The sequence below is a fragment of the Cupressus sempervirens genome, chromosome 4 (assembly GCF_028749045.1).
Source record: "Cupressus sempervirens isolate cs-2001-9-10 chromosome 4, ASM2874904v1, whole genome shotgun sequence".
NCBI classification, from domain to species: domain Eukaryota; kingdom Viridiplantae; phylum Streptophyta; class Pinopsida; order Cupressales; family Cupressaceae; genus Cupressus; species Cupressus sempervirens.
Window position 1 is genome coordinate 554205769 of NC_143121.1, and position 16230 is coordinate 554221998.

General features: G+C 36.8%; 1 protein-coding gene and 1 pseudogene across 2 annotated transcripts in view; one reads left to right on the top strand and one right to left on the bottom strand.

The window, feature by feature from the left end:
* The window catches only part of LOC149562385 (uncharacterized), an 86162-nt gene that overhangs the window by 25728 nt on the left and 44204 nt on the right, over positions 1 to 16230 (top strand). The gene's annotated exons all lie outside the window — the stretch shown is intronic.
* LOC149562386 (uncharacterized protein At1g03900 pseudogene) lies at positions 4000 to 11310 on the bottom strand (annotated as a pseudogene).

Consider the following 16230-nt stretch of genomic DNA (forward strand, 5'->3'; position numbering starts at 1 on the left):
AACTATTAAAAAGAATAAAAATATTCTATTCTAACAGATAAAGCTAAAAAAGCAAAAGGTAACTAAAGCTAACTAGATATTTACAATAGATAACCATTAACTAATAATAGACGATTTATCTATTATTGTAATACCCTCCCTTAATGGTTAATCTATCTAGAACACCAAGTTGTCCTCTGAAGTTGACAAACTTATCAGGACCAAGAGGCTTGGTGAGAATGTTTGCAATCTGATCTATGGTAGGAACATACTGCAGATCTCGAGTCCCGTCTTTAACCAGCTGTCGTATGTAATGACAATGAACATCCACATGCTTGGTTTGTTCATGGGAGATTGGATTTCGTGCTAACTTGATAACGCCTTCGTTATCAACAAACAGAGGAGTCAGCCTTGCTGGTGACATCTGCATATCCCCAAGCATTTGATGAAGCCAAACAGCTTCACATCCTGCCTTAACAGTCCCTCTATATTCAGCCTCTGTAGAAGAGAGAGAAACTGCCTGCTGCTTCTTGTTGGTCCATGTGACTGCACCGGATCCCAAACTGAACACATCCAAATGTTGACTTTTTATCATCAATAGAGCCTGCTCAATTTGAATCTGTGAACCCACTGAGTTTAGGATTAGAACTCTGAGAGTACAGAAGTCCATAATCTGAAGTGCCCTTCACATAACGAAGCACACGCTTTGCTGCCATCCAATGATCAGCCTTAGGAGCTATCATAAAGCGTGAAATATAGCTGACTGCGAACCTAATATTAGGCCTAGTAGCAAAGAGGTAGATGAGGCTGCCTACTAGTTGCCTATATGTAGTATCATCAACGGAAGGAGAATCAGACTTTGCTGATAACTTGAGACCTTTCTCCATAGGTGTAGATGCAGGTTTGCTATCCTACATTCCAAATTTGTGTAACAGGGCCTTGACATATTTGGACTGAGAGATGAATATACCAGAAGACTGTTGCCAAACTTCAACACCTAAGCAATAATGCTTGAGTCCAAGGTCAGTCATATCAAAAGATTGGCATAAGTTCTGTTTGATTCCCTGAATCAAAGATGCCGAACTGTCAGTGATGATCAGATCCTCCACATAGATAACCAGAAGAAGGATGTCACTATCAGTAGTCTCGATGTACAGATTTGAGTTTGAAGAACTCCTCTTGAAGCCTTGATCACTGAGGTACTTATCAATCTTGATGTACCATGCCCGAGGGGCCTGCTTCAAACCATAGAGAGCTTTTTCCAATCTGAGAACCTGATGGTCTTTACCAACAACCTTGAAACCAGGAGGCTGCATCATGTAGACCTCTTCATGGAGATCACCATTCAGGAAAGCACTTTTTACGTCCATCTGATGGACCTTCCAGCCAAACTGTGCTGCCATGGCTAGGACTAATCTGATGGTACTCATCTTTGCAGCAGGAGCAAAGGTCTCCTCATAATCAATGCCTTGACGCTGAGAAAAGCCCTTCGCCACTAAACAAGCTTTGTACTTATCCAAAGTACCATATGATTTGTATTTGATTTTGTAGACCCATTTGCAGCCAATGGGTTTCTTCCCAGGTGGAAGATCAGAAAGGACCCAAGCGTTCTTCAGAAGGCTCTGGTGTTCAGATGTCATGGCCTGTTCCCACTTTGGAATTCTTTTAGCCTTAGAATATGTTTGAGGTTCAAACACACTGTGAATGTTGGCCATAAGAGCAAAGTTACCAGAATCTGTAGTTTTGCTCTTTTTCCGAGCAGTTCTCCCATCAATGAGCTCATCATCACGAAGATCAGCAAGTGTCTTAGCCCACCACTTAGGCCGGATAGGAGAATGACCAACAGTATGACTAGGAGATGCTTGATCAGCAGGATCCTCATCAGAAGAAGCTGGATCAAACTCAAATGAAGCATCTACAAAGCGAGGTGATCATGCAGGAGAAGCCAGAGGTGTCTGTACAGGTATTACTGGAATAACTGGAGTTGCAAGAGCTATTGGAGCCCTCCCATTAGGTGGACCTAATGGAAGCCGAACTCCCAAATCATGAGCCTGCATAGGCTGGTCTGCTGGATCAGGAACAGGAGAAATAGGCATGAATGGTCCTCGCTGCTCATCAAAGACTACAACACGGCTGTATATGAGACGAGATGTCTCAACATCAATCAGGTGGTAGGCTTTGTGAAGACTGCTATATCCAACAAGCATCAGTTTTTGACTCTTGGCATCCAACTTGGTGCGTGAAGCATCAAGGATCCAAACAAAAGCAAGAGAGCCAAAAACCTTCAGGTGACTGATTCTGGGCTTGCGACTTGACCAAGCTTCTTCTGGGGTTTTACCTTTGACCGCCACTATGGGTGACTGGTTCAACAGATAAATTGTAGTGTTAACTGCTTCTACCCAAAACTGCTTTGGAACATGTTTGTGTTCGAGCATGGAACGAGCCATCTCGGTGATTGTCCTATTCCGACGTTCAACTAGATTGTTTTGTTGTGGCGTGTGGTGAATTGGCGTTGGATGCCATGTGTATCCAAGAAGCTAGAGAAAGCATTAGAACAAAATTCCCCCCCATTGTCTGATCTAAGAGTAATAATAGATTTCCCAAACTCTTTTTCAACTAAGGGTTTAAACTTCTAAAATACAGTAAATGCATTTATTTTTTAAAAAAGAAATACACCCACATTTTTCTACTGAAATCATCTACAAACGATAGAAAATACCTGGACCCAAGAACAGGAGTGGCCATAGGGCCGCAGACATCGACATGAACAAGCTGAAGTACTTGAGAAGCTTGCCAAGAATCGCCACTAGGGAAAGGTGTGCGATGTTGCTTCCCAGCCTGACATGCATCACAAACTCCAAGGTGTTGAGTTTGAATCTCTAGCAAACCAAGAACAAGCTCATCCCGAGAAAGCTATGAGAGATAATGCACATTTAAGTGCCCATATTGTTGATGCCAAAGTGTGCTGAAAGAAGATCGCCGAGCAGCCATAGCTAAGTCCTAAGAATCACCAGAATCAGTAAGTCTGAAAAGACCATGATCCTCAAGACCTACTGCAACAATAGACTTAGTCGCTCAATCAATGATGGTGCACTGATGTGAACTGAAGGTGCACTGATGTGAACTGAAGGTGACTGCTAAGTGTGGAGAATGTTGCAACAACTGACTGACTGAGAGTAGATTTAGTTCCATCCCTGGAACGTAGTACACATCAAGGAATATGAGATTCCTCCCAACAAATTGAATCTGAATGTTGCCTTTACTGACAATCGTGTACTCTTCTCCGCCACCAAAAATAACAGAATTTGAATAAGGCTGGTAGTCAGTAAACCAGTCTCTGCGGTGAGTGAAATGTCGAGAGGCACCTGAATCAATGTACCAGGCAGACGACTTCACATGATCTGCAGGTCTTTTAGACATGAAGGCGTAAAAGGCAGATTTTGCCTGCTCAATGTGCTCTGCACTGTTCGCTTTGGGTTGCGAACCTGATTGCTTAGACTGGGCAGCTAATCGTTTCCAACATTCAACCTTCATGTGACCATACTTGTGGCAGTAGTTGTATTGAATGTTCTTCTTTTTGGTACCATCGGATGCTGGAGCAGAAGACTTCTGCTGAGATGGTTGCTGAAACTTGCTCTTATCCTTCTGAAAGGATTTCGCAGCAAAGGCTTGCTCAGTGGAGGTGGAACTGGAGCTACTACCGAACTGTTGTTTCCATCGATCTTGTTGAAGCAGCAGGGTGCAGAGTTCAGTGAACTTCAGATCAACACTAGTAGATGTGATGTTGAGAGTCTCGATAAAATGCTCATAGGATTTTGGTAAACTTTGAAGAGTGATTACCACAATATCCTCTTCCTCCATCTTGCGACCGATGGCAAGTAGCTAATCATGGATTTCCTGAATCTGATTCAGGTGTGCCTGGAGCATGGTGCGCTCCTCTATGATAATAGAAAACAGAGTTTTTTTTAGAAAGAAGGTTCTGCTCTTGTTGGAAGTCTCATGAAGACCTTTCAGATGTGTCTAGATTTCGGTAGTTGTCTTGTCGGATGGAATTTGAGAAAGCTGATCATCAGCTACAGATAATTTGAGAAGCATCACAGCCTCTCGATTATTCGAATCCCATGTATCTTGATCAAGACCCAGAGAAGTCGGAGGCTTCGTAACACCTAGAACAAGTTGATCGGTGTTCCAATATTCAAAGATTGCGATGATACACTACTTCCAGGTTCCATAATTGCGACCATTGAATTTGGAATTATGCTTGAGCAGAATATTTGTCATAGATGCCATACACGTTTTTCAATGAAAAACTGTGAAAATCTGTGAAGGCACGTTCTTCGAGGCAAAAATGCGAAAGACCCAGAAGAATCAGAGTGACCCAGAAGAGAGCTCGAAAAACTCACAAGGAATCTGCTGTCGTTTTCTGGATCCATTGGCTCGAAAATTGAGGCACAAAAAACGAGGCATCCAGAAAAAACTGATGACAACCCAGTTGAGCTCTCGAAAACCCCCCCAAGAATCTGCAATCAAAAAAATTTACGACCCCAAAAAATAGGGTTTCGAGCCAAAAAACCAGTTGGCGGATATGAAGGTCAAAGCAACAGAAAAATGGTGCTTGCAGGTCTGAAAATGATGATTTTGATCAGAACAGGGGCGTTTTTGTTTGAGACAGCATAGGCAAGGAGATTTTAGCAAAAATAACTGTGATTTCACCCTCAAAAATGCTGTTCTGTGATTGCAGAAAAAACAGATGCCAAAATTGAAACCCTAGCTCGCGATTTTCAGATGTGATGAGGATTTGAGTTGCAGAAAAACAACCTCTAGATCTGCGATTTTCAGCAAACGTTTCTTCTAAGAAACCCCTAAAAAAAATGAACACTCGAATTCTTCACAAAAACGAAAAACCCTAGCTTGAGTTTTAGTTAGATTCGAATTTCTCTAGGCAGAAAACCCTAGGTGTGTTTTTGAGAAATTCGACTGAATTTTTTTTGAAAAGAATTAAACAAATAATTTCCAGAAGAAATTATAAATTTTTTCAAAAAATTTGAAGTATTAGCTCTGATACCATATTACGGAAGTAATTGGTAAATACTTGCTTGTTATTAACAGAGACCGAGAGGTCAATTTATACAAAAGAATAAAGCGATGTTTCTCTAGGAAACTATCAAAAAGAATAAAAATATTCTATTCTAATAGATAAAGCTAAAAAAGCGAAAGCTAACTAAAGCTAACTAGATATTTACAATAGTAACCATTAACTAATAATAGACGACTTATCTATTATTGTAATATACGATACCTATTCTCATTCTCCAAAAACTCATGCCCCAAAACTATTTTGACAGCATGAATAACAAAATCCACATTGGGCACAACCTCATTGCAAATTGACAGGAGCTTTTCATCAAGGACATTGCCTAAAAAGGCGTTTTGGTCCTCTTCCAATTTGCATGTCTATTGGAGTGTCCATCTTGATTCACAATTTACAAAATAATTAACTATAGAATAATGACTACTGGCTATAGAGTAATGACTACTAGTCTGCCCCACCAACTAAATAAACCAGACCAGAGTTTAATGAGCACTACAACTACCAGACTAGTGACTGCCAAAGATGAGATGAGCAATGACGAAAGAAGAAGCTCAATTGCCTATAAATAAGCTGAGTGACCAAAAATTTCTTTAATCTTAATTTTGGTCCCTAAACATTTGTCATTTCGACTTCTAGTTCAATTGTTTCAAATGATTAAATCTTTGCAAATTTTCCACATAAATGCAAGTTTGTGCCGAAAAAGTTGTAATGCATGTGAAGCCGATGGAAGAGGGAATGTCACTAAAAGTTACAAGACGTCTATTTAATGTCCACTGCAAGTGGTACAGGGCGGAAGGAGATGTTTCACCATTACGGAGACTTGAACAAGGTTGAGGTTTTGTTCGAGACATTTGGCCCGAAATAAACCTTTAATTGTTGATATATAATCATCAAACAATAGTCTGTAGATGGATGTTATGTGCATGTTGGAGATATGACATGTTATTTGAAACATTTCCAAAAAAACAATTACTTCAGATATCAATTCAAGCTCGCATGTGTATTGTGTACTAACTAGTAAATGCTTACTCAAAAATTAAATTATGATTCATACAAGTTTGGAAAGTAATAATTAAATAAATCATTTGTTTACTGTAAAATAACTAGAGCCGAAAAGGAAACACTATGCCACTGAAATATTAAAAATATCAAATATCAACAAAAAGGGGTTTACTTTGCATTATATTCTCTGAATCTTGTTTACATTTCATCTTCATATATATATATATACTATACTATACTATACCCAAAAAGGTTGTGGTTTCCCTAAAGAAGGGAAGCGACAAGCTTTCAACCGTTACATTTCATAAACTTTTCAATAATATGTTTTACAAATTAAGCCCTAACTAAACTAACGATTCTTCTCCCAATGCTTGTTTTATCCTTCAAAACATTCCAAAAGCGTTGAAGTTATAGTTTTGCTGTTCCACCGCATTTGCAATTTGGTCTTCAAAATTAGCAGGGTCAAGATCCATTTCAATGAACATTGCTCGGAGGTCTTCCTTATCCTACTCCTTTTCCAACTCTTTCATGGCGTCCTTGAGATTAGATAGACATGGCTTGGATTTTCATTTGATGATCCCTCTTCCATAGGCAGTCCCATTTTTGACAGTCAACTACATTGATGAAAATGGCAAGCACTAACCAGGATGTCTACAATTTAAAGAATGTGTTTTTCAACCATATTCCATTCTGCCATAAATATAATAGGACATTCCACATATGTGTCATCCTTTAGATACCTCACTTTCTTATTGCTCTTTGATTTAATACTGATTGTAATCTTTTGATAATCTGACGTTCATTCATTGAGCAATGACGTTATTTTCTAGCACATTTGCCAATGCATTACATATTTTTTCCATTAGATGGGGAAAATTGCCCAACCAATATATATTTTTTCCATTCATCGGGAAAAATTGCCTAATCCAATATTTTTTTATAATAAACGGGAAAAAGCGCCTACTACATTATATATTTTTTCTATCACAAGGGAAAAAATCACCTCAATTTTATGAAATTTTACTATGGTCGGAGAAAAATTGTATCTAAAATAAAACTTTCTCTGACGTCAAAAAAATAAATTTGCCAATAGAAATTAATTTTTTCCCCCCAAAACTAATGTTGGATTTGCCACAAATTTATATATTTTTCGGGGAGGGTTTTTCTTATTGTCATCCTTGGTGGAATTTCTGAAGCTTGCTAAAATTCACACTTGATTATATTGTTCACTATGGATGAAGGCATTCTACCAGGTTTGCCAAACAGTATTTTCTGTATTGAAAAATGTTGAATTCTTTGAGATTGGTGTCTCTGGTCTTCTTCTATTACTTGACATCTGGATTTAGGATAGGACCCTTCAAGCGCCTCCTTAATTTGCTCTTTTCTGATTGCAGCGCCATTGTTTCTTGGTGTAGACATAGTACTTGTATGAAACTCATGATTAGTGATATTTAGAGGCAGCAAAAACATTTAAGGAAGAAGAATACTCTCTTATTCTTATTTTTATTGACGAATTTAAAACATTTTAACCTTTGAAAATCAGAAAGAAACGAGTTAGGACTGGAGTTTTATTGAAATTTGCAGATAACTCTTGTAAAATCTGATTTCAAAAACTCAGGAATTACCCTCTTATGATGAAAACTAAGGAATAGTCAGAGGGAAATCTTTGATTCAGAACTGATTATTATCACTGCAAGCTTGACGGAGGGTTTAAAAATCGAAATTATGTAATTAATTGATGAATTTATTCTTGCAAAGCTTTTTGTTTCTCCTTTCCGTCTCTGATTTTAAATTAATTATTTCTTCTTTTCTACTGTGATTTTGAGATGATGACTTCTTTCTTTTGCTAACCTGCAAGATGACCAGTGTTGAAATGAATTTCAATCTCGATCCATGTCCTTATATAGATGATGAGAGCTTTTCTTGCAAGGGTCAACTTGTTGCTCTATTGCTTTTAAAAAATAAAAGAATTCAAAATGCTTTACTGTCTCTCCCAAAATAAGCAACTCATCTTTGTTTGTATCTAGTCAGCAATTTCTCCTATGATTGATGTGTTTGTGATAGAAAGAGCTTGGTAGGTCATTAAAGCACAAAAAAAAAAAAAACTTAAAACTTGCCCAAACTTGTCAAAGCCATACGAGGTGCAATTTAGCTTTGCTTTTATTTGTTTTTTCTTTGTTGACCTCTTAGAAAGTTTGAACCCATGTGCCATTAACCTTCCATATTTCTCATATTGACTTTCAACATTTAACATTTTTAAGCATTTGTTAAGGAAATCACTTGATGACACCTTTTTAATTTCTCGCATCAATCTTCAACACTCAGGTTTTTGAGAACTTGTTGAGGAAACCATTCTTTCTTAAACATGTTGGTAGAAAGCAAAGTAGTAACTTTCTAAAAATAACTAATTCTCAAATCGACCTAGATTTGCTAGAAAATAAAACTTTCTAAATGAGAAAAAGCAAAAATAACTTTGAAATAGCAAAATTTAAAAAAGTTTGTCATTATTGGTACTAGAATTTTTTCCTCCCATGACCTGTCTAAATGCATTTGTAGCATTAGAATATTGATCCAAGTTAGCACTAACCTGAAGATCAACACTGGTTGTACCATAGTGTCAACTAGATATATCTGAAATTCCCAATGGAGCTTGCAGTTTGAGAGTCTATTAAGTTGAAGATTTCTACATCACAATCACCCTGCTCTTCCAATATAAGAATCTGTATAATTGTAATTCATTCTCCACTTGTTAACAATTGATATATATCCATCCATTTACTAAATATAATTGATGTCAAACCTTTCTGCTAACATATGGTAATCTTTATAGGACTTCTCTGTGAATGTTTAGCCTAGAAAAAACAAAAATAAGAAAAATATAGATAAAAACCCAACCACACCAGAAAAATATCTCTTTTGTTGAAATATAAATGTTCAAGTACAAAGCTTTTTACTTGATTGCCTTACAATACATTAAGCAATCACATAAACAGATTGAAATGAGACTCTTCATATCACACACGGAGTTCTCTTCACATTCCAAAAAACAAGACTCTTCATATTTCCAAATATTCAACACTTCACATTTCCATACGCATGCCTCTTCACATGACACATGTTATCAAATATTATTACAAATATTTTCTTCAGCTGAAGATGACCATAACGATTATAACTGTCATTATTCTATTTCATAAAATCAGAGATAAATATCATTAGCGTAGCGACAATTTTCAACATTCCTTCTTAGCAAGAGAGATCTTTAGTAAGGCAGACACACATAGCTGCAACCAAAGATGATAATGATAAGTTCGCATCACATGTTATCTCAGCATAACATAATTCACCATAGTTACTGTTGATTTTATCAGATTATTATAATTTGAAAGTTCTTTAATATGTTTCTATAAATGTCTTAAGTTAATATACCTCTTTTGCAATAACATTGGATAACTTATATGTGTTCCAAAAGAGAAAACTTCTTATAATATACTTAAAGGGTCGTGACCCCACACATACCACTACACCCGAATGATGTGTCAATATGTTTGACTTAGCAAATTACGAATGCACGAATATGACAAGGTTTAAGCGTTAATAGTAAAGCGCATATAACACAAGTCTGTGCATTAATACTGAGCGCATAAGAAGGAAGGTATCTGCAGTAAAACAATATGTCTGATGACATGTCAGACGGAATAAGACCTCTGCTCACATGAAGATGAGACTGCCAAGGTCAAGGTGGCATGTGGGACAGAGTAGATGTTGTTATTATTATTAATATGCTCATTTCATGAATGATAGACATTTATTAGATTGAATAGAGGTAGAGATATAAAGTGGTATATATATGTAATGGGTGTAATATATAGATATATCCATTAGAAATATCAATTGACACAACATATCTTCGAACAGATATTATCATTATCTATAATATTTAATCAAGAAGTTGTTCGTTATATTTATACTTTAAGTTTTATCCGACTGAAGCTATAAAAACATTAACAGTTACTTTATAAGCACATAAAGATAAAGTCATGGAGTCATACACATGACTTCCACTATGCCTACTCGCAGAGGGGTGATCCACCATATCTATGTGCAGAGGGTGGAATGATGGCTTTCACCTCAAACTTCTCCCAGAGAAGAAGCATTTCCACCATGCCTTCTCGCAGAGGGTGGTCACCCATACTTACTCCCAAAGGTTGGAATGAGGATTTTCACCTCAGTCTTCTCTTATAGAATAATGCATTTCCACCATGCCTCAACATAGGGGGTGGACCAACGGATTTCACCTTGAACTTCTCTCATAGAAAACTCATTAATAACTGAGATTCTCTCTTAATAGACTCCCTCTCAGCAGGGACAACTTTTAACACCACAATAAGATAGTTGATGTAACCTCCCTCTGAATATTTATCATCTCATTTCTTGTTGCAGCCTGCAACCAAGAGAGATATATTAAGAACTCAGAATTTCAACTATAATAGAGATCAATTCTAGAAGCACATACTACTCAATATTACAGAATACTTATCTTCTTGTAGTCTCTGATCTCAGCACAGATAAATAATATGTACACATACATAATATGAACAAAAATTGAACAATAAGAGTAGACCAACATTCATATGATAATCATAGAACTTGCTGAACTGTGTTACTAATTCATGTTGTAACCATAAAAGAAAACGAAAACTGGCATTTGAAACAAGCATCTTACAAAAATACCAGAATAACCTGCCAGTCTTTAGCCTCTGATTGACCGCAGGTTAAATGTCTATTTTACCATTGCCATCTTCTTTAGCACCCTCCTTCTCATGCTCCCTCTTGATGTATTTCTCATGATCAGACAATGCAACATTGAAATTAAAGGCCTCGTTCCTCTTAGCAAATCCAAGGCCAATTGCATGTTTGCCCCTCCCATCCTCAATCTTTAATACAAAATTTCGAGAGGAATCAAACACACTCTCCATGGAGCTGTCCCTCTGGCCTGGATAAACAGCAGGTAGCCAAGATCTCACCAAAATTGGGATCCTCACGCCCAATCTCACCTTTATCCTTACAGGACACAACTCTCAATCTGCCTGACCAAATCTTATCAGATTGCAGCCATTCGCTGCAATTATAACCACCACTTGTACTTCTAGGAGGGATCTTGTACACTGAAACGGTGAAACCTCTCTGACTACTAGAAGTGTGTGTTCCAGAGCCACCTCTTCCTCATAGGACATTGTTAGCCAATCAATATAAATATGGCATATAAGAGAATCTTAAGAAATAAGGTCTTCAAAGAAAAAATGCAAAGTCAAATGGGCACTAGTCCATTAGGGGTTTTTTCAGGAATTTCAGAATAATGGCTGTCCGAGGATGGCAAACATAGCTAATTCAGCAATAGCCCAATTGGGATTGTGAGGATTTGAGGTCAAATCCATGTGCAAAAAGAAGAATTTGAAGTGACAAATAAGTGGGTATTGGAGGGGGAATCGAAGGTGTAGACAAGGATTTGAGGTTGAATCTGGGACCTACTCCTGTAGTATGCTCTAAGGGTTAATTTGCATATACTATGCTTTTATTTCATTTTTCCTGTGCTTTGGAAGCATCAACAATCTTGGGAAACTTTGAAACCAACACATCAAATATATCAGATGCAAAGGGCAAACTAGGAATAGAAGATTGAACCAAACCAAATTGTGCATGAGGACATCCACAAGAGTGCATCCTCGAGATATTTTATTCTGGCTTGTTTGAGTGGAATCTCCCTCCAAGGTGTTTGCAACACATTATGGTATAAGTGGAAAGCTTGCAGTCATCGATAGTCAAACAAGATACATCCTCCTCTGTAGTCCTCATTGAGCTTTTGGCAGCCAAAGAGTACAGTTGGTTTAGAATCATATACGGTGGAGCATTGCATTGAATATGGACAATTGAAATTTAAGCGAAAGATGCGAGTAAAAGGAGCCGAGCAATGTCTTCATCTGATCATCCACACGTAATGTAGCCTCTCTAGAAGGGAAGAACAAGACAAAAAACTGTATATCTCCACTCAAAAAAGATTCAAAAGAATGAAACGCCAAAATGAAAAACAGTCAACTTTATTCTGCTTCAAAAGAAAAAGACACTGCCACAAGATTATAAGCAGATAAATTAGATATAAAAGAAGTGCACAATATCCAAAAAAAACTGTGTCTGTTACGCCCAAAGGAAACACATCCTTCGATCTTTTATTCACTGCGATATTGAAAAGTGTAAATGAAAGATACAAAAAGACTTATGCTCTAAGGGTTAATTTGCATATACTATGCTTTTATTCATTTTTCCTGTGCTTTGGAAGCATCAACAATCTTGGGAAACTTTGAAACCAACACACCAAATATATCAGATGCAAAGGGCAAACTAGGAATAGAAGATTGAACCAAACCAAATCGTGCATGAGGACATCCACAAGAGTGCATCCTTGAGATATCTCATTCTGGCTTGTTTGAGTGGAATCTCCCTCCAAGGTGTTTGCAACACGTTATGGTATAAGTGGAAAGCTTGCAGGCATTGATAGTCGAACAAGATACATCCTCCTCTGTAGTCCTCATAGAGCTTTTGGCAGCCGAAGAGTACAGTTGGTTTAGAATCATATATGGTGGAGCATTGCATTGAATATGGACAATTGAAATTTAAGCAAAAGATGCGAGTAAAAGGAGCCAAGCAATGTCTTTATCTGATCATCCACACATAATGTAGCCTCCTAGATGGGAAGAACAAGACAAAAAACTGTATAGCTCCACTCAAAAAAGAATGAAACACCAAAATGAAAAACAGTCAATTTTATTCTGCTTCAAAAGAAAAAAGACACCACCACAAGATTATAAGCAGATAAATTAGATATAAAAGAAGTGCACAATATCCAAAAAAAACTGCTTCCGTTACGCCCAAAGGAAACACATCCTTCAATCTTTTATACACTGCGATATTAAAAAGTGTAAATGAAAGATACAAAAAAACTTATCTGTCCATTGCTCAAACTCCAGAAGAAATAGCAACTCTTGTTGATCAATTCAAGAGATTCAAGCCATACATAAGGGACGACAAGGGGCCGAACCCGGTGATAGACACCAAAATTTTCAATCTAGAAAACACTGCCGAACCAGCCGAACAGCTAACCAAGCCAATGCAGTATGCTCCTGCAGTTGAAGGCATAACACACTGTTTCACATTTGTGGAAGCTGTGGATAGTAGAATTTGAGTGAATAGGAAATATGTATGTGTGTGTGTGTTTGTGTGTGGTAGAGCTCCATTACAATGTAATTCCCAACAATTAATAATCCATGGAAATATCTCTACTCAGATACAGTCGGCAATGAAGAATTTAAATCTGGTACCAGCAATGAATATAGCGGATACGGAAATTTTCCTAATACATACACAAAGCCTTTGAAAGACCGATTAGATAAAACTCAGACTCCAAATAATATTCATGACAGATGAATCCATTAAATGTTTGACTCCATCACGAAAGTTATGAATTTAACAAAATCTGTTCATGCCATACTTGACAATAAACAGAGTGTCAAGCACCCATTAAACAAGTAAACAAGTAATAATACTCAGCTTATATTTTAATCGCCCAACTACAGCCACAAATAGTAATATTCATGATATTATAAACTCATTGCTATTGAAAATTTCTTAATCACTCTTTCACGGTTGCATCCGCTATGCTTTGCCCATGAAAACATTAATAAGACATGTAGAGAAAGAAGGCACAAAAGACACAAGCAATTATCGTGGGAAAACCCTTCCACTTGAAGGGAAAAACCCAGCCACACCAGCAAAAAATCTCTTTTATCGAAATATAAATGTTCAAGTACAAAGCTTTTTACTTGATTGCCTTACAATACACTAAACAATCACATAAATAGATTGAAATGAGACTCTTCATATTATGCACGAAGGTCTCTACACATTCTAAATAATAAGACTCTCCATATTTCCAAGTTTTCAACACTTCACATTTCCATACACATGCTTCTTCGAATGACACATTATCAAATATTATTACAAATATCTTCTTCAGCTGAAGATGACCATAATGATTATATCTGTCATTATTCTATTTCATAAAGTCAGAGATAAAGATCTCTATCGCAGCTAGAATCTTCAATATGCTCATCTTTCTCTTTATTAGTTCCCCTCATGTCTATTTTATATATGTTCTAATCTCCTCTCCATAATTCTTCTATTGACCCTTTACCCAACTGGAGATCATATACATATTATTATATATCTTTTTATTCCTTAACTCCTTTATTCGACGAATTCTCTCCCTCTATTGAGTTGTTCCAATAGATGCCACAATATGTTTTCAAGAACTCTCGTCTTGTTCTGTAGTAAAGTCTCCCTAACTCGGTGAATTCTATGACCCTGTACGCTGACTCCATATCTTCCATGGATGCTGACAATCCTCTCCTAGTGTTGAGCTGGCTGTGGTATAGATGAACTCCTAATCACCCATCCCCTACGCCTCCTCATATCACCCTGTGTTCAACATTGACTCCTATTTCCATATTTAGTGGTTGCTGGCAAGCCTTGGACACCTTCATGTTTTTGTTCCTTTCTATCGTTGGTTAAGTCTGACTAGATATGGTTTATTTTGTCCATAATATTCTGTGCTTTTGGGATCTTATTATGCTTTGTTAATTGGGTTACCATCTTCTTTTCCTTATCAGCAACTTCTCATCTACCAAACTACTGTTATTTAATAAGGACATATGTAAAATAATTAGTAATATCTTCCCTCCATTTCCCATGTTCCGTGGTTATAAATATATCTCAGTGTGAAAGGTTGTATCCTATTGACCATAGATGTCACATGTCTTCAGTAGTAATTATTGTTGATTATCATTGTGAGAACCATCATCTATTTGGATGTTTTGTTGAATATTATAGCTGCTAGTCTCAACTGCATAATATACCGCTGCTGGATGATAGTCAGTAAATCTCCATCTTGGGTTATCGCTCTCATTAGGCTCCACTAATAAGACAAATATCATTGTTATAATTTCATGCCTTAGTGGGCTATAAGCATGTGCGTTGGTGATGTGATGTCTAGAATATTAGTCATGCCACATCATGGCAGTGGTTGATGTTATCTTATCAATATTATCTGTTGCTCAGTGTCTATGTTAAATCTCCGATATATCAATAAGGGGTAGAAGATGTATATCATTGGTTTGATGATTATACCCTTTTCTTTACTTATAGTTTATAGAGGTTATAATTTATTATATAAGTAATGTATATATTTTACAATATATTAAATTATAAACTTTTGTTATTACACAATATTTTTTCATAATATATGATTATACTAATAATATATTATTATATATTAATGATTGATCATGTAGTGTTATTTAGTAATATTTTTATGTTCTAATTTCTATTATTTAAATAATTGTTAGTTATTAAATCCTACTTTAGGGGTACATTACACCAAAAACTCCCAAAACTTTAGACTTTGCACAAGCAAGAGACCAGAGACTAAAACTAAGACCAATCTAACCAAACCACTAAACTACTAAGCAAAAAGTGGGGAGCCCATTTGCAATGGGGCATGTGTGTAAACAACACAGCAGGTCTGTGCTTCTAAAACAATCTCATGTATCCAGTTTAACATTTGATTTCCTGTGGCATGGATTGTGTAGTGTTCTAAAACATGAGACGATAGCATTGGATGTGAGCAGTTTTAGAAGATTTGGAAAAAGGGTTCTCTGCTAAAACCAACAGGTACACATACCAAGATGTTTTAGTCCTCATACTTTATGAAATTCCTGAATGATGAAACAATTGACAGATCTCATTGTGAAGAGGGCATCTAATGATGACACGGTCTTCAGATTTGGGCTGGTGAGGAAATTATATGCAAGTATATAGTTTCAATAAAAGATGTTGATTTTGCTTCACCCAAAGCTGATGGGAGTAACTTGAAGCTCTGGTAAAAGGGATTCTCAAGCACAGAGGTAATATCATCCTGAAAGACTTTGGTGTACTGATTTGGTCTTTTAGGATTGACAGATAACACTAGATGTAATGAAGCAGCTTAGGTGTTAAAGGCTCTCTTGAATTTGTTCATGTTGCCTTTAACATTGTTTCATACTTAT